Source organism: Canis lupus, chromosome 8, assembly GCF_011100685.1.
Source record: "Canis lupus familiaris isolate Mischka breed German Shepherd chromosome 8, alternate assembly UU_Cfam_GSD_1.0, whole genome shotgun sequence".
NCBI lineage: Eukaryota > Metazoa > Chordata > Mammalia > Carnivora > Canidae > Canis > Canis lupus.
Window position 1 is genome coordinate 14,988,634 of NC_049229.1, and position 26,460 is coordinate 15,015,093.

The 26,460-nt window shown below is 38.0% G+C and overlaps 1 long non-coding RNA gene across 2 annotated transcripts in view; it reads left to right on the forward strand.

The window, feature by feature from the left end:
- The window catches only part of LOC102153697, a 113,332-nt gene that overhangs the window by 59,692 nt on the left and 27,180 nt on the right, over window positions 1–26,460 (forward strand). For both annotated transcript variants that reach the window (XR_005363138.1, XR_005363139.1), the window contains exons 2-3: window positions 12,653–12,809; window positions 25,461–25,497. This is a non-coding gene — a long non-coding RNA (uncharacterized LOC102153697). The remainder of the gene's footprint in view (window positions 1–12,652; window positions 12,810–25,460; window positions 25,498–26,460) is intronic.

Below are 26,460 nucleotides of genomic sequence, written 5' to 3' on the forward strand. Positions count from 1 at the left end.
AATAAAATTTATTATAACTAATTAATTTTTATCTTGTTTTCTGGAATTTCAGATAAGCTTATGTTCAGGGGATCTGTGCTAAGCCATTGACAGATGTAGGTTAATATGGGAATTATGGCCAGATTCATGTTTGAACAATTTTAGAAAACAGACATTTGTTTGGTTACCTGTGTGGTACCTGGAATGAGCTTTCTTTCCCTTTGCTTTCCCTGTTCTATTTGTGGCCCAGGTTTGTAGGATCTTCCTCTTCTGCTTCATGAAGGTGGCTACCACTACTGCCTCCATGATTATCTCTGTCAATTACAGAACAGTTAATCTGTTCCAAGTCTGCACCAAATACTTTAGGTGTGGTATCTTGTTTACTTATTACAATCCCTGTTAGTATGAAATGCCTACCTTATAAGAGTGGTTCTCAAATTGTGACTAACATCAGAATCAGCTAGAGGATACTGGACCCTGCCAGCAGTTTCTGATTCAGTAAATTTGGTGTGGGGCCTGAGAATTTACATTTCTAACAAGTTCTTAGATATAGTTATGATGAGGCTAATCTGGGGTCACACCTTAAGAACTGCTGTTCTATGAGGTATTATCATTCCCCATTTTACTGATAAAGAAACTGAGGCTTACAGAAGTAGATAAAGTTACACGGCCAATAAGTTGCACAGCCAGGATTCAAATCCTTGTTGGGTGGCCCCAAACCACTAGGTATCACTGCCAGAATCAAACATTCTTCTAAATTCCTAACCAAAGGTCCAGAAATGTTAGGATAAATCAATCTTCAGATAAATTCAAACATTCTTGATCACATTGATTTGGTTGAAGTAACTACTCATATAGTCTTAAATGGTTATGTCATTAAGTTTCAGTCTGAAGTCTGTCATTAAGTTTGAAGTCTGAAAAGAGTTGACAGCTCGAAAATTTTAAGAAACAGAGGAATCCAAAAATAATTTGAATAGGTTGACTCCAGAAGAAAATCTCTCATTCACTTCTCTTTTTTTTTTTTTTTAAGATTTTATTTATTTATTTATGAGAGACACAGAGAGAGAGGCAGAGAGAGAAGCAGGCTCCATGCAGGGAGCCCGATGTGGGCCTCGATCCCGGGACTCCAGGATCACACCCTGGGCCAAAGAGAGGTGTTCAACTGCTGAGCCACCCAGGCATCCCTCTCATTCACTTCTTAGAGAAGATGAAAATAGATTGGCAAGATCAGATACAAGTCTAAGCAAGTTCTTTTCTTGATAGGTATAAGAAAGGTCTAGCAAGCAGAGAGGAAAACATAACCTCACTATGTTCATTCTCTATGCAAATCTATACCTAGAAGCTTGAAGTTTTGAAGTGATAGATACTGTAGGTCAGGAGTAATTTTCAGGTCTTGCTTCAGTATTCACTTACTAGAAGCGGATCCTCCTTTCCATTCCCATCTCCCATTTCCTTCCTCTGGACCTCGCCCCTGGTGCTAACTTTATCCCAAAGTTAGCCTGGTTTTCCAGTCCTAGACTTGCCTCCCTAATGATAACCAGCAGAGTAACAACTTTATCTTTCTTTAACCAGTGTTTTTACAGGATTCTTCCCAACTTGCAAGCTTATAGATGCATTATATTCAAAATTCATCAAAACATACACAAAAAATAAAAAAGACATATACCTTTTTCTTTCTGTCCTTTATCTCACCAACCTCACTTTTATTTCTTAATGAAATTTCTGCTCCAGAGAGCAAATCCCCTTTTCTAAGCCTTTACACATTATATTCCTGCTGCCTCTCCTCCCGTCCCCATGCTCACCAGTTACCATGATTCATTAACCTCAAATCCCATTCAAAATCCCCTTCCTTAGGCATTCTTTCAGGACTGGCTTCATCTAACTCAGGTATTGCTCATTGGTCTTAATGGACCAAGTTGGCACAAAATTAGTAAAATTAGTTTGAGTGTTCAAAGGCTATTTCTATAAGTACTCTTCAGGCATTTGATAGTGTTTTCTATCTTTCCAAACAGACTGTAGGCCCTTTGAGAGCAGAGATTGTCTTCATTTCTTTTGTTAAGTGCCTACTGGACCTCATTCATTCATTCATTCATTCCTCATATTTTCATTAAGTACTTCATATATTCCAGACAGTGGGCTCATCCTATTGCTTTCAGGAGAGGCTTGATTGTTTTCATAAACCCTGTACTTCCCAGGAGCTCTCTAATCTAGAGCTTTGGACTTGGATGTGGTGGGTAGTTGTGAATTCCTTCCAATTTCTTTTTGGGGAAGTCTGATATATAGTGCAGGAAAAGAGATCAGAGGAGGCTTGTTGGAAAGTCAGAGTGTTTTTGTGGTGGGAGACTGGGTTGGAGAGGGTGAGGGGTAAGGGAAGTCTTTTTAGGAAGTTGAGTTGATCTGCATAGCATTTCCTAATACAGATCCTTTTGTCAAATGAAAGAAAAAGTTATTGTCAACAGCTTTGACTAAGGCAGGGACAGATACCTTATATTTTCAAGAGGCAGAGGCTAAATAATAAAAATCCAAAGAGAGTGGCTTTCTGAATACATCTGACTTGGGAGTGTAATGACTTCGAGTAGTATCTGTATTCCTGAGTCTCTCTCATCTTTTAAAAAGTAGTTGTTAGAATTAGCACATTGAGGTGCATCACTGGCTCAGTTGGTAGAGCATGTGACTCTTGATCTCAGGGTTATGAGTTCAAGTCCCACTTTGGATGTAGAGCTTACTTAAAAAAAAAAAAAGAATTGGCACATTAATGAACCTGAGCAAGTTATAAATTAAAAGTAAGTTCCTTGAGTCATTATAACATTGTATATACAGGCATTGACATTGTCTATGATTGTCTATGTATGTAACATTTTCTATATCCAACAGTTACAAAAGCAAACAATTCAAAGCTCAGGAACCGTTATATAGGGGCACCTGGCTGGCTCAGTCAGTGGAACATACATACAACTCTTGATCTTGGAGTTGTAGGTTCAGGCCCCCCTTGGGGCTAGACATTACTCTAAATCTTAAATAAACAACAAATTTTTTTAATTTTATTTAATGTACATTAGAACTATTATATATGTCAAAGCTAAGATAAAGAAAATGGAGGCATAACAATATTTTATATTTTTGTTTATTCTAAACAGTTTTTTTGACAGCCATAAAGACAAACCATCCCAGTAGTAAAGTGCCAACAATTACTGCCAGACAGTTTCAACTCCTTTGTTACCCTGTCTTGCTCTGTGGCTGGAACCATCAGGTCATCCTATCACTCTCAAAAAGGGTGCAGAGTTCTTATGCTTTGGTGGGTTTGTCCTGCATGAAGGGGACAAACACAGAGATCACTGGCAGATGTCTTAGGAGTTAGAGCCTAGTAGTCAGCAGCCCTCAGGGCTGAACATTAGCTGCTGGAAGATAACTTTATAAAGAAAGAACTAGGGAATCTCTCCCAAATGTTTTCTCAGTGTTCATCTTTTTCTTTCCTTTCCTTTTTTTCTCCCCCGTCAGCTTCACCTTCTTTGCCTTTGTTTCTCTGGCCTAAAACTATGCCAAAGCACACACTTATGGCTTCTTCCGTCATTCCATTTCAGCTAGAGGAGCTTTCTCAACATTAACACTTCCCTTTCCTAGAACCCCATATTAAACCCAACTGAAAGGCAGTTCTCTTGGAGTTGTCCTGTCCTTTCCTTCCAAACTGATGGAAGAAGGCAAAAAGTCTCATGCTGACAGAGGCAAGATAGATCTTGGGAGGAATAGGCTAAAGGATGTGACTGACAGCCTTATTTTCTCTTTGTGGCCCCCAAGCAATGGGGAAGGCAAACAACCTATTCCACAAAGACCCAGGGTCAATTGTTTTTACATATAAGATGCATAGGCATGATGTGGTGTGGGGACAACATGTTTTACTTGGTAATTTTGCAAAGAAAATTATTTTAACCACTAAGCTAACCTTGTTCCTTCTTGATGTACACCACTAACAATACAAAGTAAAACTTAAGTCTCTTATGTTAATAAATTCCAAGCATGCCCCATCATATTTGATGTAAATATTTTAGGTACATTATTATTATGAGGAGAGGAAGATATTAAAATTTCATCAAATTTTTCAAAACCTTCATGTTAAAAGCTAATCTGTGGGGATTGGGGCAGGAATTAACTAGAAAGAACATGAGGGAACTTTCTGCAGTAAGGGTAATGTTTTATATTTTGATAGAAGTTTGTGTTACACAGGTGTCTGCATTTGTCAAAACTCAGTGCATGTACATTTAAGATTTGTGCATTTCATCATGTATAAATTTTACTTCAAAAGAAAAAATCCATAAATATTGAACTCCAGTTAATGATATGTGTGAAGTATTTAGGAAGACATGTGCTATAGTTTACTTTGAAAAGCTTAAAAAAAGTAAAATAAGAAAAGATAAGACAGACTGAGGAATGGGTAATATGTGATAAGGCAAAAATAGAAATATGTTAATGGTAATATATAGATGGTGGGTAAGTGGGTAATATCTAGATGGTGGGTAAACTCATTGTAAAAAGTTTTAGAACTTTGATTTATGTTTGAAAATTTTAATAATGTTGGAAAAAGTTATTGTTAAGGGAATTTAATATCATCCATCAGCCAACTGCTGTCATTTTGGAATATCCCATTTATTCTGGCTAATGAACAAAAGTAACATTATTATCTAACTCATTAATGTTTTATTTAAACAATATTTTAAATGTTGTATTGAAGAAATATCACCTGTCCCTGTGAAGACTCTGGATAAAAAAATCTTTATGGAAATGATGCCTTTATTCTATTGTACACACATTGATAGAGAACACTAGTTTTGAGATGGGAGGAAGCAGCATTTAATCACCCACAATACTTTCATATGTTTTTCTGTAATCACTGCTATATTAATCAGATGTTAATTTTATCTATTTAAGGTATTTCTGTGATTTTTCTCATATAATATGAAAAAATTCAAAGGAGGTGACAATATAGAGTTCTCTATTTTTGCTTTGTTTTGTCATATTTGTATTTTGTTTAAAAGAAAAGAGGGAATCCTTCCTAGAAATCAGATGTCAAATAATTTTAGATGTCAAGTAATTTTAGATATAAAACATATTACAGTGTATTGTCTCTCAGTGACACCTCAATTCAACAATCTCAGTGCTAGTTCATGTGGAAATTATACAGGGAGTAATATGTAAAACTTTGGGGTCAGATGTCAGTTTAGTGTCTTGGGATGTCAAACTGGGTCTTGGAGGATCAATTTTTAGATCTTCCATAGTACCTAGTAGAGTAAGCACTAGGATGAATGTTTAGTCCGAGTTGTAGAAGTTCAGAGGTCAAGTTCCTAAACATATTGGAAATGAACCAACTTGATTAAAAATAAACTGTTATTTTACTTAGTGATCAAATATCAGTGTAAGGAATTCTGAGACAATGAGAAACTTAAAGGTTTTTCCAAGATATGTGACCCTCCTTGGAGAAATGAGATCCTCTGCCAGGGAACCAAATATTGTGTGGTGTGCTTGATTTTCTTAAAATAAATATTACAGACTTAATCCACCCAAATAAATCAAAATGGTATCCCTGGGAGACGTAGGTGTTACAATTCTTGGCAAACTTTTGGAGCCCCCTTCTTGGAGTGGTATTCAAAGCCTATGGCACTTTCTTTTGAATATCTTCAGAGAAAATAGATTTGATTTCTGAGGTAAGAAATTCATGCAGAGGCCAGCTGAATTGAGTAGAACTGGTTTTGGAAAGGGGTGCGGCTGTAAATTGACCCTGATTTTCTTGATATAAATTCATTCTTAAATTACCAAAGAAGAATTTCAAAGCTGTGCTTAGCGTCATCAGAATACATGCATAACCTCCTGCAGTGACTGCTTTGCAAGGTGAAGCTTAGGGAAAAAAAATAATACAGTCACACCTAGAAGCCTGGGAAGCATAAGCACACATTCCCACTGACCAGTGCTGCTCAGATGGAACCAGTGGCAACTATACCTACACTTCACCTGGCTCCTGAAAAGCACGGGCTTCTGAGGCAGTTTGCAGGCAGTTCAATGCCTTCCTCAGGGCCTGATTCTACAGAAGCAGTTCTGGAAATAGGCTGCTTAACATTTTGCTTTGTGGAAAAGCACTGGGGGGAGGCAGGCTGAACACCCCAGGAGCTTTAGAAATGCCCCCAAAGGGCATCCCCGGTGGCCCAACGGTTTAGCGCCTCCTGTAGCCCAGGGGCGTGATCCTGGAGTCCCAGGATCAAGTCCTATGTCGGGCTCCCTGCATGGAGCCTGCTTCTCCCTCTGCCTGTGTCTCTGCATCTGTGTGTGTGTGTGTGTGTGTGTGTGTGTGTGTCTCATGAATAAATAAATAAAATCTTAAAAAAAAGAAAAAAAGAAATGCCCCCAAAATTTAGCAAGAAAGAGAAAGCTGTCATTCACCCTCAGGTTCTGGTATTCACCCAGATTTGGCTGCTGCAGAAGAGCAGGCAGGTGATGGTCCTCAGGTGGTGAAAGAGAAACACAGAAGATGGAAGCAGCCTGAGTCTTGTATGCTAACCTGAACCCTGAAGTGCTGGTGGGAGTGTGTTTTCCGGGAGGCTTGAGAACAAGATGAGGTATAGGACGAGTCATGGATAGCCAGCACTTGGAGAATGCAAGAGGGTGCATTGGCTGGTGTGGGCGAGAGGGGTGGAGTTCGCGTTGGTGGGCAGCAAGTCACAAAAGTGTAGAAGAAAATCAGGGGCCTTGAGCCTTCATGAATTCTCCCCTGCTGCCTCTGACACACTTTTGTCAGGAAATAACATTTTTCAGTATAATTGTTTTGTGCTTGGGCATTTACATTTATTCTGATTTTTGGCTTATCCAGATTTTTTCTTCTCCTTTGAGTGACATTTCCCATCCAATTCCTAAGGCATAGCAGTTTACTTAGTGCTTCATGTTTAAGTGACGTCTTACCACCGTCTATTTTCTAGACAGATATTATGTTGTCCTTGATACCTTGAAACACCACCACCTCCTGTTTACCACCACACCCTCTTGTAACCAAAAATTTGCAAAAGGTATTCTCATGCTCGATTTTTTCTTCTTTGCAGGTTCAGCATTTAGAGTTAGTCATTTTAAAGTACCACAGTTTTAGTGGATGAACTCCCAAATAATTTGCCCTATTCTGTCACCATTTCCTAAGGAATTCTCCTCCTCATTCTTTCCCTCTTTCTTTAAGAAATGTGGTTCCTTTCACAGGAGCTGGCAGACATTAAATGCTCGATAAATATATCATGAATGAATAAATGAATGAATTGTCACTTGATAACACAAATCTTTATGAGGTGGTTTAACCACCATGTTTTCTAGAGGCATGGAGACAGATGACTTTGTTGAGTCCATTTAGTTGGTAGGCTTTGAGCATTTAAAGACATTCCTTTAGAGAACTTTGAGTGAAAAAAGGGATACTGTAGTCCATTGTCAGCATCATGTGAGGTGAGTTGGATAAGAAGGATGGTGTCTGTAAATAAATGTGTATGTGTCTGTATATATCCCACCATATAAACACACATAAATCTAACCATTCCTCACATTCATCACATGGTATTTGGCAGAAATTCTTTTATAATCAATACTCAATACAAAGCTCTAAAGTATCCACATTTCATGAAGAATCTTATGCCTTTTTATTCATATGTGTCATTGCAACTCATGGACAAGGTGAAGTCATAGAATCCTTAGTGCTAGAAGTAGGCCTCGAGTAATGGATAAGGAGACTCAGCCAGAAAAGTTCCATAGGCTCCCGAATCGACACAGGAGGCTGATGGCAAAGGAGAAACCAGACTCCCAGGTTTCCGCCGCCTCTTCGGCCATGTCTCAGCAGCCTCTTTCTTATGGAGGATTGTCACGGTGCTGAGAGAAGTAGTCTGTCTTGGGAAAAGCTCTAAGAAGCAAAAACATAATAGACTATTTTCTTTTCACAAAGAGGGCTTAGTGACTTAATGGGTGGGAAGAATAAATAAAAAGATTAAAAAAAACAATTGTTAGAAATATTCTTTCTTTTAAATTGCCACGAACAGAGCAATATCTGTAAAAACTCCACATACCTAAATAGTTAGGTGATGTTTTACTTTGTTTTTTAGATTAACTAATTTGGTATGCTTTGGGGTTAACTAAGGGTTCCCTTTTTAAAAATTTTTTTAAAGATTTTATTTATTTATTCATGATAGACACAGAGAGAGAGAGAGAGAGAGAGAGGCAGAGATACAGGCAGAGGGAGAAGCAGGCTCCATGCTGGGACCCCAATGCGGGACTCGATCCCAGGACTCCAGGATCATGCCCTGGGCCAAAGGCAGGCGCTGAACTGCTGAGCCACCCAGGGATCCCCAGGGTTCCCTTTTAATATTAAATACTCTTGGGAAATGTCCCACCTTAAGTCTATTTCACTCACTAGCTCACATAAGGAACAAGAACATTAATTTAATAAACACATTGGAATTTGGAATATAACTTAGAAAAAGAAGTTTTGAAAAGAATATTCAACAAGAAGGAAAAACAATGGACTTCACAATTACAGGTTTCAAAGAATAACCTTTTCTTAAAAACTTATTCCTATTTTTACATGTACTTACTTTTGAAGAAGTTCTCCTATAGGTAAACAGTATTGTTTTTATTTCTGTTGCTGTAATAAAATATTATAGCTGACCAGTTGGTGGAGCAATTACATTTCCATAGCTCTTAATGGCTATTTTGCTTAGGTACTGGTAACTTAATTGGAATCAAGAAAGAGACTATTAATATCAAAGGACTAACCAAACTGATCACAAACTTTCAGGAGAAATGACAGACAAAATCACTTTAACAACATCCAGCCCATTGAAGAAAACCTGTAATTAAATTAAAGTGATCATTTCACTCATGACAGCTGGAGGGTCCCCTCTTACCTCACCTCCAAGAGATAGGCCCCCTTCCTACAAAGTCACAGTTACAGGTAGACATGAGTAAGGAATGCAGAAAGGTCAGCCTTAGTGCTTCATCTGCCAGAAGCCTGAGGTTAATGCAATTATAATTTTTAATGGCAAACCAGATACCCTTTTACAAGACCATCCAGTTTCAATATAATTATTAGCCTCTTTGGTTTAAGCAGCTGTCCTAGAGAGACTGCCTCTGGGAAAGCAATTTGCTCAATCCAGATTTCCTTCAAAAGAATGGTTAGCTGAATGTTTACCAATTCAGTGTTTAAGTCTCCCAAAATCATTGTAGCTCCTTAGAGTACTTGAAAACTTTATTCACTTGTGATATATTCAAATGAAAAATATAAGAATCAGTATAGTTATGATTATGTGAACAATATAAATTTTTTGAGTAAACAAGACTATAAAGAAATATAAAATGCTAATAATGATTGTAATAATAAACACTATAAAGAAATATAAAATGCTAATAATGATGGCATAGGGAGACCGTGATTTTTTTCTCATATTTTCTTTGATTTTCAAAATTTTCTAAAATAAATGTTTATTAGTTTACTTTAAAAGAAAACTATTGGGCAGCCCAGGTGGCTCAGCGATTTAGCGCTGCCTTCAGCCCAGGGCGTGATCCTGAAGACCTGGGATTGAGTCCACGTCGGGCTCCCTGCATGGAGTCTGCTTCTTTCTCTGCCTGTGTCTCTGCCTCTCTGTCTCTCTCTGTGTCTCTCATGAATAAGTAAATAAAATTTAAAAAAATAAAAAGAAAAGAAAACTATCTTAAGGTGTTATTCAAAAGGTAGGAAGTGAGTGCCAGTGAGCTTAAAGGAATGATATGAATAGATGTATATGAACAAAGAGCACTGTCTTAAAGCTATCTAAATACATCCTTGCCATAGAGACCAGGCAATACAGAGGCTGGACACCTCCTCTTAGCTGAAATCAAGAACTTGCACGTGTTGATCAAGTTATGTTGCCTGGCAAGCTGAAGAGAGACCACTGCCTGGCACAGGTTAGGGTTGAATTGGATGTCTTATTTTCTAAAATCCAAGTTTCTTGCATACATACGTTGAAGCCAGTTTTAAAAACAAATATTTTTAAGTACCTACAATATGCCAAGCACTGTTCTATCCTTGTTCTCTTGGAGCTTATATTTTAGACTGGAGGAGATTAAGAATAAACACGTAAACCAAAAGAAAAATAGAGAAGGGAGATAAAGAGTGTCTGGAATAGGAATAGGGAGGTCACTTTCTAAAATGATGGCTAGGGAAATGTCACTGATAAGGTTATATTAAGCTAAGACCCAAAATAGCCTTGATGAATCTGGCACAAGAGTTCTAGGTAGAGGAACCATCAAGTTCAAGCATGCCTAGAATGTTGAACTAGCCAGGAGGCAAGTCTGGATGAAGCAGAGTGTGAACTAGCCAGGAGGCAAGTCTGGATGAAACAGAGTGTGAAGAAGGAGGTTTTGGGAAATGAGGTTAGTGGTATAATGAGATACTAGACTACTTAGACCTTGTAAAGCATTCAAAGAATTTGGGCTTTTACTGAGACGAATGAAACTATTGAAGGGCTTGGGACAGAGAAGTAAATTGATATGATTTTTAAAGGATCACTCTGGCAGTTTTAGTGAAAATAGACTTTGGAGGGAAAAAGCAATGGTAGGGTCAGGGAGATCAGTTAAAAGACTATTGAAATAGTCAAGACAAAAAATACTAGTGGTTTTGACCAGGGAAATAGCAATGGAGGTAGTGAAAAGTGACAGTATCCTGAATAAATCCTGAAGATACAGCCACATGATTGCTAACAGATTAAATATGATACAAAAGAAAGAGGAGCCAAGGACAACTTTAGATTTTTGGTCTGAGAAACTGGAAGAATAGAGTTGACATTCACTGCATTGGGGAAGACTGTGTGAAAACAAATATGGCTGCACGTGAGGATTTGGTTTTGAACATACATGTTAAATATGAGTTACTTATTAGATATCTAGATGGACATGTCAGATAGACAACTGGATATACCAGTGTCAAATTGAGGGGAGATCTAGGCTGGAGATATAAATTGGGAAGTTGTAATACTCAATACCACTTACAAAGTGAGTGTAGATAGAGAGGAAGTCCAAGGACTGAGCCCTCCCATGCTTGGATATTTAGAGATTAGAGATGTGAAAAATAGTCACCAAAAGAGACAAGGGCCAAATATGGCCTCTGTACATTGGTCCCTAGGTTGTTTATTTCTTCACTGTAGGCTGAGATTTGTTAGTTCAAAAGCCCAATGGCACCACACTCAGGTTTTACATATCCATTCATTTTAGAAATAGTCCAAACAAGCGAAATTTTAAACCATTTAGAGAACCTGCCTGCTTTACATTCCCTGTAAAACCTTACTGGACAGTTGTTACCCATTGATAAGATATAGCCTTGGGATTTTAAGACTCCCAAATTGCCATAACCCTGGGTCTCTCTGACTCAGAGACTCCTCCTTGTGTTGTTGAGCAAAGTTATCTAGACGTGTAGCATCCATTTCTTTTTTAAGATTTTATTTATTTATTCATGAGAGACACAGAGAGAGAGAGAGAGGCAGAGACACCGGCAGAGGGAGAAGCAGGCTCCATGCAGGGAGCCCGATGTGGGACTTGATCCCAGGACTCTAGGATCATGCCCTGGGCCAAAGGCAGATGCTCAACCACTGAGCCACCCAGGCGTCCCATCGTTTTGAACAGTTAACATGAAAATGAACTCTAACAAAATGTAAATTAAACACAGATCAAAAATAGGAGAAATTGTGCTATGGAAGGACTAGCAGTTAACATATGACCCATTTAAAGAATTAAGCTTAAATAATCAATGAAAATGTGATCCTTGAAATAAATGCAATATATGAAGTATTTTTTGAGGAGAAGGGTGAGTACATGCAGGGAGGGAGTGGAGGTGTAGAGGAGTAGGAGTACAGCTAACAGAACAAAACAATGAAAAACATTTTTTGAAAGAAAAATATTGCAAAAATAATTTTTAATGTAAAGTCTGTCTAAAGCCACAAAAATGTTAATAACTAAAGCATATTTTGTGTTGTGTATCAGATATCAGATTCTAATTGCATGTTGCTTAAAAGACATGTATATGAAGCAGAATAGGGACCCATAAGAGGATGGATTCACACATAAATATCAAAACAAAATTCCTGAAAAAAAATCCTGTCTAAAAATATCAACAAATCAGGTACTATTTACTCTGAGATTACGAGAATGGTCTAACATTAGGAAATTGATCAGTGCTATTTCTTACATGAACAGGTTAAAGGAAGAAAATACTCTGTGTCAGGAGGAACCTGATAAAGCTATTCAATATAAGAAATTATTAGAAACACAGGCATTAAAGATTTTGTACCTAATATGATGAAGAATGTCTCTGTCAAAACTAAGTCATAATAAAAACTCTAGAGGTATTTTTTTTAAGATTTTATTTATTTATTCATGAGAGACACAGAGACAGAGGCAGAGACATAGGCAGAGGGAGGAGAAGAGTCCGATGCAGGACTTGGGACTCGATCCCAGGACCCCGGGATCATGCCTTGAGCCAAAGACAGATGCTCAACCACTTAGCCACCCAGGTGTCCCAAAACTCTAGAGGTATTTAAAAGAAATTCTAGAGGTATTTTATAAAAGATGAGGGACAAAAAGAATGCTAACTACTAACACTATTCACCATTTTTGATGGTTTTAAATATGTCCACAGATTCTTTGAATCTTATCTTGAAAGCAGATTCCCCAACTCAGTCAAGGTTTCAAATGACTTGTAATCCTGGCTGACATCTCAACAGCATCCCATGAAACGCTTGGGTCAGAACTACCCAAATAACCTGCTCCTGGATTCCTGACCCTCAAAAACTAAGGTAATAAATGTTTATTGTTTTAAGTTGCTAAGTTTAGGAGTAAATTTGTTACACAGCAATGTTGAACAATATACCCTTGCTTAGACAGTTCTATTCAATATCAAATCAGTTACATAATTCATAAAATGTGCTATGACTGTGGGAATGAAGGAGACAAAAACAACGATTTCTGAAGATTATATGAATTGAGTGAAAATTTTTTAAGAAGTCAAAAACTAGGGCAGCCTCGGTGGTGCAGCGGTTTGGCACCGCCTGCAGCCCAGGGCGTGATCCTGGAGACCCTGGATCGAGTCCCACGTCAGGCTCTCTGCATGGAGCCTGCTTCTCTCTCTCTCTCTCTCTCTCTCTCTCTTTCTCTGCATCTCTATGAATAAATAAATAAAAATCTTTAAAAAAAAAAAGAAGTCAAAAACTAGAAGAAAATATAAGTGAATATTTCAGTGATCTTTAAATTAGCAAAATAAAAAGCATTAAAAACTATAAAAGCAATACTAAAAATCATCAAGATATCTAACATTTCTTAAGCACATACTTACTATATGCTAGACATTGTATCAATCACTACAATTCTGTAACTCATTTTATTGTCACAGCAATCCACAAAGTTGGGGAATTGAGGTTTAGAGAAGTTATTTTGCTCAAATCTGTAGCTAATTTATTGGATCTAGGCTGTCTAAATGCAAAGCCTCTGCTCATAAGTATTTAGAGTTAAAACTCTAAAAAATTTGAAGTACTGTTGGCAAACTATGGGAAAAGAGTCTCAACATGTGACAACAGATGAGTGTTTAACATATATAAGGATGTACAAGAATGTTCATCACAATGTTATTTGTAGATAAAACAAAAACTCTTAAGTATCCAGCAGTAGAGAAGTGGTGAAATGAACTATACAAATTCATAAAGTTGAATTTCTTGCAATTATTAAACAATTATGTTTTAAAATCCATTAAGAAAATGAAGAACAGGGGCAGCCCGGGTGGCTCAGCGGTTTAGCACCGCCTTCAGCCCAGGGCGTGATCCTGGAGACCTAGGATCGAGTCCCACATCAGGCTCCCTGCATGGAGACTGCTTCTCCCTCTCCCTGTGCCTCTATCTGTCTGTCTGTCTCTCTCTGTCTCTCATTAATAAATAAATAAAATCTTTAAAAAAAAAAAAAAAAGGAAAATGAAGAACAGGCCAGGAGAAAATAGTCACAAAACATTATCAAACAAAGGACTGGTAATCAGGATATATAATGAACTCCTAAACTCAATAATAAAAAGACAAATTATCCAATTAAAAATAGGCAAAAGATTTTAGAAGACATGTTAGAAAAAGAACAATGTGAATAGCAAACACATGAGAAAATGCTCATTAGTGATCAGAGGAATGCAAATGAAAATTAAAAGCATAATAAAATACCACTTTATTCTCACTCACTTTATACTCACCAGTATCAAAAAGACTACAACATAAAATGTTGACAGGTTTAAATACCAATTGGAACTCTCATACATTACTACTGGGAGTGTAAAATGATAGGTACAACCAGTTTACGTAAAGTTTCACAGTTTCTTAAAAACTAAACATACACTCACCCTAGCTCCAGAAATTCCACTCTTAAATATTTACTCACATGAAAGAAAAACTGGCATTCACAAAATAACTTGTCTAAGAATATTTATAGCAGATTTATTCATAATGGTCAAAAACTGGGCTCAGCCTAGGTATCCAGTAGAAAAATGGATAAATTGGTATATTCATATAATGAAATAGTAACTAGCAGTAAAAAGGAACAAATAGCTGCTTGTTTGTGTATAAATATAGCAAATAGATAAATCTCAAAAAAAAATGCTGAAAGACAGAGGCCTCACACAGAAGAGCACATACTGTATTATCCCAACCATATGAATTTCAGACTAGACAATGATAGGAAATTCAAGACTTGGCAAAACTAGGGTTTGGTGTTGCAGGCAGGGATTAATTGGACATAAGGGGACTCTCTAGGATAAGGATAATGTTCTATATCTTGATATGAGCTTAGGTTACACAGGTATGCATTTGTCAAAACTTTGTGCATATATACTTAAGATCTGTGTATTTCACTGTATGTAAACTTTATGTTGAAAGAAAAGCAGTAAGATTGGACTGTAGTTAAAAATATAAATGCTGAAGTATTTAGAAGGAAGTATAGTGAAGTCTGCAATGTCTACAATGCATCAAAAAGATAAAATGGGTAATGAGGTGAATAGATGACTAAACGTGTGATAACGCAAACATAGTAAAGTGTTAGTGGTCGAATCTCAGTGGTGGGTTTATGGCCATTCACCATAAAATTCTTCCAACTTTTCTGTAGGTTGAAAGTCTTTATCATAACATGTTGGAAAAAATTATGTTTTCAGACAAATTCAAACATCTCACCATAATTTTTTTAAAGCAGAAAAGAATGTTGCATATGTAATATGATATAGTTTAGAGAGTATGGAAGCACTAAAAGAAAAGTGGTTATTTTGGGGTTTTATGACAATAGATAAGTTTAATTTTTAAAATATTTTCTTCACATTTTCAGAACTTTCTATAATAAGTGTGAATGACTATTATCAGAAGAAAAGTACTGTTCACCTAACACTCTTAAAAAGCAGTTTCAAGGAAGCAGATTGTAATTTAGAGCCCAGAGGTACACTTTCCGATGATCAGAACTGGATACAGATGGAACAGATCTTGAAAGAGAATTTAGCAAGGTTTGGGGGATTTTAAGATAGCCTCAAATCCTGAGACCCATATGTGAAACAAAGTGCTATAGAAATGAAAAGACCGGGGGATCTCTGGGTGGCTCAGCAGTTTAGCACCTGCCTTTGGCCCAGGGCCTGATCCTGGAGTCCTGGGATCGAGTCCCACATCGGGCTCCCTGCATGGAGCCTGCTTCTCCCTCTGCCTTTGTCTCTGCCTCTCTCTCTCTCTCTCTCTCTCTCTGTGTCTCATGAATAAATAAATAAAATCTTAAAAAAAGAAATGAAAAGACCTCTTAAGCTTTCCTAACCTATTCCAAACTCAGAACTACTTCATGCAAACAAAAATGCTAGTCAAGACTTCCTGTGCCAGCATACATACGGCCTGAGTCAATATATAACTGAAAAGTCATCCTAGGCACCAAGTCAGAGTCACTTTAACATCTTAGCTGTGCTGTAGGGGTGGTAGAGTCCTAACAGTGTTTCCTATTGCAGAGTGTTTTCGAGAGAGCAGAGCACTTCACTGTAACATTACCTCATCTAAGTCTATGACGACCCTGAGACACGTTATGGGGAAATGTGATTTCCAATGCCGAAGGCAGCAAGATTGTTCAGGGACACCTGAGCACTGACTCTCTTTCCTTCTGTCATGTGGGAATGGTCCTTGGTGGTAACTACATGTGCTTCAGTGTGACTAAGAAATCCTGGTATTTGTAAACATTTTCTTAAAGAGATGCACAAAGTTTATCCAAGTATGTTTTTCTGACTTCGTATAATAAAAATGTGTTTTTTTTTTCTTTAATCCTTTTAGCAGCCTGTCTGGAAGGAATGTCAGTATTAGCTAAATGCCCCACGAGGAACCCAGGAATAAAGGAAAAGCTGAACAGAGGTGTACTTCCTTCTCTCCTGCTCTCTGTGAGAGTATCTTACAGTTACGGGTTTTGGTGTATAAGGGCTTTTCCTGTCAGCTAGTGATGCAAGTTGATATTGTCTCTATTTTTCTGTCTTTATTTTTTTTGTAGACAAGGAAATTGAAATTCAGAGAGATTAGATAGAAGAACCAGGACTAGAAGAATGATACTAGTGCTATTGGTGGAACATAAATGAGAACAAATTTTTCCAAGCATTGCTCAAATGACTTCCCAGTAAAACCTGTAAAATCCTTTAGGCTTGCCAGCAGATATGAGAAACAAACCAAAAGAATGCTAATTCACACCTTGAATTCAAGTTTGAAAAATGTCTGAATGCTGTAAATGCTGCCCTGAGCATTCTAAAAGCTTTATCCTTTGTGGGCAAGACCATATGTATCCAAGATGAAACATTGGGTGTTCTCTTTTTCCCAAATGATAGCAGAGAACTTGAAGAAAGAGCTTTGCCTTGTGTACTTTTGATTGATGCTCCATTTAAACTGGGACATTTCTTTGTCCGAGACATTCTGGCTGCTTGCCCTATTCATAAAGACAGGGCAATTGCATCAAAGATAGGCCAAGGAAGAGAGTTTGGAGTGAGTGTGCAAATACATTACCACAAAGCAAATAACAATGCAATAAATAGTGTAACATTTTTGGAAAGCTCCTAATGAAAAACTGGAATGGGATGAAGGCAACAAACATATTTCAGTAGTCCAAAATCATTACTATGAAAAGAGATTCAACTCCAAAGCTTGGAGAACCTTCAACAAAATCTTTTTCAAGCAAGACCAGCATAGATGATTTTTTCTAATTCATGCCTTCAAGGTTGCAAATATAAACAGTCCAGAATAGAGTGCTTCTTTGTTTGACTAAGTTCTATTAAGTGTAGTAAATCCTGTCTTTACTGAGCCAAGGGCCCCTCATACTGCAACCCTAGAACTAAGGGGCCAAACCCAATGCCTGTGCGTCAGTTAACTTCAACTGGTGTGTTAGCTGCTTCTGCCACTTTCCGGGTTGCCACAGCCTTATCTAAGGACTTCAAAGAGAAAAACTCCAGAAGAACAATGTTATCTTCATTTTTCCAAATATTGAAGTCCATCAGGTCACCCAAAAATCTGCATTTCCAGACTCTCTCCAAAACTCCACATGCAACCCATGGCTGGCTTTAGGTAAAGCCTAGGTAACTGCTGAGGGCAGAGTTGACTGGGAAGAAGACTGCCCACTCTAGAATTTCAGGGCCTTCAGCAAGAAGTGAATGCCTGCCTCTTTGCATTCACTTCCCCTAAATATTTCTCCAACTCCAGGGTTGCCTGAAATCATTAAATCAGAACTTGCTTCTGTTAAAATACAATACTACTGGAGGAGTTAATAGCAACTTGCAACTTAGTGTGAAGATGTTTATCAGATACCTTAGGAAGAAAGTTGTGATGGAACAGTATTTGTGCCCCTCCAGGAAAGCAGGAAAGAGGGGAAAAGATTTCCTGAAGGGGAAGCTTCGAATATGGACACCTTTGGATTACACGATTTTCTCCAGCTGCCCTGGTCTTAAAAGTTAAAATGCTCTCCACCTCTATCTTGAAATCTTACCTACTTATCTGATAAACTATTTCAATCAAAAACCACATCAAATTTGTGCCCAATATTTCTCTATCTTGACCAAATAAAGGAAATGAATCACTTTGCAAAGCACACGGAGACCAGCCAAAGCAATCTGCAAATTGTGTAACTCTGTCCCAGCTCTCTGCTCTATGTATTCAGCAAGGACTTTAAGAGAACCTCATTCTTGTTCTCCCTCTGAAATGCACACACCCAGATTTTTTTGGTACATTTGCCACCTCCAGTTTGGGAAACAAGGAAGAAAATAGTAACACTCCATTTATTTTGTGCTTCTTCCTAGTGTTTTGTCTTCATATTGAGATACACTGGAATAGACTTTTGACTAGGAAAATGTAGACGGTAACTCCTTTCTTTGGACACACAGACACACACATACACCATGTGACAAAGAATTGGTGGCCGATGTAACTCTGTTTTTACATGGAATGAAAAAACCTGAGGGACAGGAGAGGGAATTGATTTTCCTGAATCACACAGCCAAGCTATTGGCAAAGCTTGGAACTAGACTCAGGTTTCAGATATTCTGCTTTATTGTTGTTTACTGAGTTGTACTAACTGTGGAGACTTACTATACTTTCTGTTTCTGAAGCTGTTTTAAAAGCAGCCAAAGTAAGCAGGTATATTATTTTTGCTAAGAGATGGTGTGATGTTCTCTCAAACTATACTTATCACTGAATTCAAGTACAGGATCTTTATAAAGTCTCTGTGCCATTATTAAACTTTTAACTTCAAAAGCATACGAGGTAGACGTGATAGTATACTGTAAATGGAATTTAAAGGCAAATTCAATTTTCTTCTTAGAGCTGTCATGAACTTCAATTCTGCTGGCCATATTTCATTTGTCACAGGATCTGAAATGAGTACATATTGTGTGCAATTGTGTAATGTAGTTGTCCTAAACTTTAATACATTTACTTTTGAGTACCGTTTACAGATTGTGTCTCTAACACGCACAACCTGAGTTATTAAAGTTTAAAAGTGCACAAGGCCCTTATGAAGACCCTGTTTATAGCTCAAGTACAGAGCACAGGAATTCTGGCTAAATTACCTCTTTTTGCCGACAGCCCATTTTCCTTTAGGCTATACAGTATCAAGAGAACTGTATGTTCCTTTTCAATGAAAAGGAGAAATTCTTAAACTCTAGTGAATAACTGGTACTAAAAGGCATGGCTTCATTTTTAAAGTGCTTCCTGCTTAGAATACACACATAACGTCAAATCTAACATAGGGAGACTAGGAATTGACAAAAGGCACTAAAGATAAGTAGGAACAATAAATCAGATGATTAGAAGGCTGACTATTCTGTAGACACATGCCATTCAGCAGCTACCAATTTAGACACTAGCATTTCTTCAAAGTCTGTGCAAGTGCATATCATGTTTCTTGAACATTCTTAGTTCACAAGGATACAGTTCTTCTCTGAATTCTTAAAGCATCTTTAAAGTGATCCTGAACTCAGGATCATCTGGCCAATTCATGGAAGAGTTGGCATAGATAGTTCCCTTTCTTTTTCTGCCAGACCCTGTCTTAGTCCTGGGGTAGGAGTGGTTGAATTTGTTGCGTGGAGGGAAAACCAGATCTCAAGGATGAAAAAGGAAGATCCAAAGCTGTCTAAGGGCTTGGCCTAGGTGGCTTACAAAATTGGGAAGCTCGTATTGAAGAAAAGGTGTGGGTTTTATTTTAAATATGTTGAGATCGGGGGATCCCTGGGTGGCTCAGAGGTTGAGCATCTGCCTTTGGCTCAGGGCAAGATCCTGGAGTCCCAGAATCGAGTCCCACGTCGGGCTTCCTGTGTGGAGCCTGCTTCTCCCTCTGCCTATGTCTCTGCCTCTCTCTCTCTGTGTCTCTCATGAATAAATAAATAAAATCTTTTTAAAAAATAATAAATAAACCTGTTGAGTTTGATCTGATTGCAGAGCATCACATCTGTTTGGCCTGGTCAGATCAAGATTCTTGGAATAATAAAGGCCAGAAATTTTGTGAAAAGGGCAGCAATCTCTGCAGAAGGATGGACAAAACAAGTTTTAATTTTAGTAATGAAGTTTCAAGCTTGATTCAGTGACCTAGGCAGTGTGGAGGTTTGGATGATATGCCAAAGCTCAGTTAGAGTGGTGGGCAGGACACCTTCACTGTTTCCTTACCAGCAACTGTGGCCTTTTTATTTGGAGCAAGTCTTTCATGATCAGCCCCATTTAGTAGGTTAGGTCAAAGGACTGCAAACTACAGCCTGTGGCCAATTCTGGCCCATCCCCTATCTTTGTATAGCCTATTTGCTAAAAATGTTTCTTCCATATGTAAATGGTTGAAAAACACCAAAAGCATAATAACGTTTCATGACACATGAAAATGATAAAATTCAAATTTCAGTGTCCATAAAGTTGCATTAGAACATATCCACATCCTTTACATATTATCTATGGTTGCTTTCATGCTACGATAGCAGAGTTAAGTCATTGTAGCAAAGAATGGCCCATAAAACCTAAAATATTTATGTGATTCAAACATTCTTCTGACCCCTGTCTTAAGTCTTTCAGAGTTCAGGCACCTAAAGGTAGTTTCTGATCCCTAGCATTCCCATCCATCCATCCATCCATCCATCCATTTGTCCATCTATCAATATATCCAGTCATTTATCCAGCCAACTAGTATTTATCAAGTATATACTATATGAAGCTATAATGAGTCCCAAGACCTAATTCCCCCCTCAGTACCAGTATTACATAGCGGCACAATCTCCTCTTGAAAGAATTTGGCATTTAGTTGGAGCATTAAAATACTTCAAAGGGTAGTGGAGGGCTGAATTTTCAGTATTCTTAGCTTCCTTCGCATTAGAGTTCTCTGTCTCAAGGCTTAGCCTTCCCTGTGGCTGAAGAGGGCAATCCCTGAAATGAGAATAGGACAGGGCAGCCCAGGTGGCTCAGTGGTTTAGTGCCGCCTTCGGCCCAGGGTGTGATCCTGGAGACCCAGGATCGAGTCCCACGTCGGGCTCCCTGCATGGAGCCTGCTTCTCCCTCTGCCTGTGTCTCTGCCTCTCTCTCTCTCTCTGTGTGTGTGTGTGTGTCTTTCATGAATCAATAAGTAAAATCTTAAAAAGAGAGAGAGAGAGAGAGAGAGAGAGAGACTAGGACAGAAACTGCAGCTGTCAGCCCCAGAGCTCCAGTTAAATGGAAGAGGATTGCTGAGGTTGAGAACTAGGCTGCACCTGAGGAGCTATAGCGTTTGCCCAGCTATCTAGGACTTGTTTCTTCAGCTCTAGGTGCAGGGCCATGTTAGGACTATTATGGGCCTTATATGCTTTCACCTTTGTGGGTGCCTTCCTCCATAACAAAATAATATAAATTTAAAATGTTGTGACTGTGTTGGTGTAAATAAATATGAATATAAATCAGTGTGGGTTCTTTATTACTGTATCTATTTTTTCCTGATTTCAAAGAAATTAGAAAGTAATATTTTTATGGATCCTTAAAAGTATTGTGGGCCAGAGGCTCTGTGCCTACTATGTTTACTGGATATGTCAGCCTTGGCTAGAAGCTATAAAATCTGATGGAATGGGACCCCTACCAGCCAGGGGAGAGCTCAGAAACATGGATCCAGTACCTGTGGACTCAGTCTAAACCCCTCCCATGAAGTTCTGATTTATAAGGAGAATTACAAGCTGCCCCCTAAGGACTCCAGCTCCAGTTCCTCCAGTGGCACCTTGCACCTGTGAACCAAATTGATGTTTCCCACTTCTGGTATCATGTCTAGCTGAGCTACTCAATAGACATTTTTCTATTCTATTCTATTCTATTCTATTCTATTCTATTCTATTCTATTCTTCTATTCTATTCTATTGAGGGAGAGAGAGGGAGGAGGGGAAGAGAGAGAGACTCTTAAGCAGGTGTGTGGAGCCTGATGCAGGGCTTGATTTCACAATCCTGAGATCATGACCTGAGCTGAAATCAAGAGTCAGATGCTTAACTGACTGAGCCACCCAGGTATGCCTAGACTTTTTTTTAAGTTACAATTTTATAATTTTATTGTTTTTTAAAAATCTATTTGATAGTAGAAATCATTGATGGAATTCATATTGGAATTTCTCATTGACAAAGAGGACTCTAGGCATACAATGTATATCTCCTGCTTATATAATTTGGGATCTATCACTGCTAGCGCAGCACCATATTATACTTTTGATCTGAGATTCATTCAGCTTCACATATGAAAGACAATTTGGTTCTCATTAAATATAATCTACTTGGACCATAACCTACTGTCCCTTCTCTGTATAATTTGGGTATTTACGTTGAAGAGTGGAAATCTGAGGCTGCTCTTTTTTCTTCTCTGTAGAAAATTCTGTCTTTATTTGAAAGAGTGTGAGGGGGAGAATGTTTTGGATATCATTCTTCATTCAAAGTGCAATGGTCTTTTTTTGGCTGTGTTACACTTAGATGGGATCTTATACCACCCTGCAGCACTGTTTTCCGGCAGTCCAAACTTGTGAAACCAACAGACCTATATCCTCTGCCTCAAGTTCTGTTACTCACACTTTCCCTGCTGTACCCTAGTGTAGACTATTTATTGGTAGGAAGTGCCCTTGTCAGAACTGCCTACCACTGCTCATGCAAATTTCCAACACCTTCAACTTTGTTTCTTTCTTAGAGGTCTCTTGAAAAGGCATTTTGTAAATGTTGAATAGTTGAGGAAATATGGGGTCAGGGGGGGACAATATTTTGGCTTCCTCCAAATGCATTCCAGTTTCTTATAGGGTTAGCAAGAGTGCAAGTTATTACAATGGTTTTGGAAAACCATTTCAAAAAGCACATTAAAAGCTTTAAAAATGTGAATGCTGGGATCCCTGGGTGGAGCAGCGGTTTGGCGCCTGCCTTTGGCCCAGGGCGCGATCCTGGAGACCCGGGATCGAATCCCACATCGGGCTCCCGGTGCATGGAGCCTGCTTCTCCCTCTGCCTGTGTCTCTGCCTCTCTCTCTCTCTGTGACTATCATAAATAAATAAAAATTTAAAAAAAAATAAATAAATAAAAATAAAAATGTGAATGCTCAAAGTGTACACGTATCATGATGAGCACTGGGTAATGTATAGACTTGTTGAATCACTATATTGTACACCTGAAACTACCATAGCATTATATGTTAACAATACTGGAATTAAAATTTTAAAAAAATGTAAATGTTGGGCACCTGAGTGACTCAGTGGTTTAGCATCTGCCTTTGGCTCAGGTCGTGATCCTAGGGTCCTGGGATCAAGTCCCACATCAAGCTCCCCACAGGGAGCCTGCTTCTCCCTCTGCCTGTGTCTCTCCCTCTTCCTCTGTGTCCCTCATGAATAAATAAATAAAATCTTTTTAAAAAATGTGAATGTTCTTTTTGGCCCCAGTAGTTCTATTTTAGAAATATAGCTTAAGAAAAGTATCTTGGACATAGGCACATAATTTTGTTTTAAGTTGGTGACTTTTTGTAACAAAAGTTGGAAATAGTCTATGTGACTAACAGATAACCAAGTAAATGCTAATATTCCTAGATAGTGAAGTATCATAAAGCCATTAAAATAACGTAATGAGGGCAGCCCGGGTGGTTCAGCGGTTTAATGCTGCTTTCAGCCCAGGGCATGATCCTGGAGACCCGGAATCGAGTCCCACATCAGGCTCCCTGCATGGAGCCTGCTTCTCCCTCTGCCTGTGTCTCTGCCTCTCTCTGTCTCTCTCTCTCTCTCTCTCTCATGAATAAAGTCTTTAAAAAATAATAATAAATAAATAATGTAATGAGCACTGGGTATTATATGCACCTGATGAATCACTGAATTCTACCTATGAAACTAATAATACACTGTATGTTAATTAATTGAATTTAATTAAAATAAAAATTTTTTTAAAGTACCAATTTTGAGAGCTTGTTTGGAGGTTCTAGCAGGGGAGCGCAGCTACTTGTATACCCTTGACCGAAGAACGGTCCTCCTCTATCAGGGATGGTCGTCCTCTTCCACCGAGCACGCAGCTTCGGGAGGGATGCACATGGAGCGGTGAGGGAGGAAGGGGACACCCGCTTAGCCAGCCAGATCAGCCGAATCAACGCTGGCGATCAATGGGGTGACAGATGTCGCAGCCAGATCGCCCTCACATCCTAAAATACCAATTTTGGAACCTAATCCTTTTTTTTTTCTGTGAGGAACCTAATCCTTAAAAAATAATGCAATAAATGTTAAGTAACTATAAAATATTAATTATACAGTACAAAAATATACAAACCTACAAGTACAGCATTATGTAAAATTTGTTTAAATTTTAAACATTGTTTTTATACATAGAAGTATATATTTATGTTTTGTACTAAGGGAAAAATATGTATATTTTATGTATGTAATCAAATGTATCTTTTTAATATCTAAAATTAATATCTAAATTTTTTATATCTAAAATTTTTAGATGATAAAATTTTGGTATCACCATACAGTGAAATTCTACACAGTCAAATGTATATCCATGCAAATAGATGTTTATAAACATGGAAATATCTTCAACCTATATTGGAAGAAAAAAATAGTTTCATGGATTGTAATGATTTCATTTTGTGAAATAATGTGTGTACATATTTATGCATAGTTTATATACCTGTAGTCTCACAGAGGGAAACTAGAAATGTATGCTTCTGACTTTTAACAATTTAGAAAGGAAATATTAATAGTTATCACCTCTAAGTAGTAAGATTATGGGTGATTTTCTTTTTCCTTTGTGTATATCTAGACTTCATGTATTTTCTACAATACATACTCATTACTTTTGTGTTATTAGAGAAATAAAAATGATTTATTTAAAAACGTAGTATCTGCACAGTAGTGGAAAGCTGCCCAGTTATATCTGTCCTGAGCCAGAGAGAGAATATAGCTGTGGTCAGGCCATGTTCCTCCCCACCATTTTCTGTGTGGTATTTCAGTCAGAAATGTTTTCAGCTACAAGTAACAGAAAATCTAACAGACGGTAACATTTGTTTACGCATTATGTCTGGAGGTAGGCAATTTCAGGATTGGCCTGGAAGTTTATTACCAACCTTCTTTCTCCTCTGTGATCCTAAAGTATTGGCTTTTTATCTACATGCATGAACCCACATGGTATTAAGATGGCCACTCTCCCTTTTTACATTCAAGGCACAAGGAAGGAGGAAGAGGCTGCATTGGCATGTCTGCAAAGCAAGTCTTTCTGGGACAGGGGAGAAGGGGCTTGGGAAGAGTGTTGGATAAGCCAGTCAGAAATGTTGGCCCTAGGTGAGAAGGGGCTGTTCAATTTGTTGACACATGTCATAGGCTGATTATGATTTATGTCATTATAGCTTTCTCAATCTTAGTAAAAAGTTTCTCCAAGATGCTAGGAGTGAGTAGTTAGTTGTTTAGTCATTGTAAGTTTTCCTTTTTTTGTGTTTAGGGGACTTTGGAGTATGCTAAGCAGAAGACAACTGACAGTGAGTTTTCAGTTTTCAAACATTCACCACCTTTATTTCTTATAAGTATGTGAAATAAGTATGTATGGTTAATAAATAAGTTTGAAACTATTTGCAAATTTTGCATATAATGACACTGGGAGCTGAAGAGATAAAGAAGACAAGTGTTCATAAGTCAGAACATTTTTACATTCAAGGATAATTAACTATTGAGCTAGATATGGCACCGTAGTACAGTTACAGATCAGACACATACTTCTATTGAGTTTGGTTCCAATATATAATCTAATGATAAAAGATCATTTTAGAAATAAAAGACACATTGTCCCGACACATCCAGGAACGTCACCTTTCTCTGATGTCAATGTTGCTTTCAGTTAAGCAATTTTGCCGTATTCTATCTGTATAATGGGCATTACTTTATGTAGTACCTACCTTGCTAATGCTTTTTGAATTAATTTGGTGATAATGCATAAAAGGCTTAAGATGAAAAGTTCTAGGCATTAATATTAGTTCTTCTAATGGTGTATTTAGTGCACAATGGCTACTCAAACAAAACAAAGAAAAAACCCTGAGGGCAGCCCCGGTGGCGCAGCGGGTTAGCCCCCGCCTGCAGCCCGGGGTTTGATCCTGGGGACCCTGGATCAAGTCCCACGTCGGGCTCCCTGCATGGGGCCTGCTTCTCCTTCTGCCTGTGCCTCTGCCCCTCTCTCTCTGTTTCTCTATGAATAAATAAATAAAATCTTAAAAAAAAAAAGAAAGAAAAAACCCTGATAAAAGGTTGAAATTCTCTGTAATACGTAGGTGCTGATGTTACTGGCTAAATGGTTAGGAGTCATTTTAGTATTCTCCCAAGTGTAATTCTAGAAAATAAAAATTAAATGAGCCTCACTTAGAAACAGAATTTGGAGTTTAATTGACCTACAGGCTTCGAATATTCAAACAGCAAGGTTTTATGTCATGTGAGTATCTCATTTGGTGTAT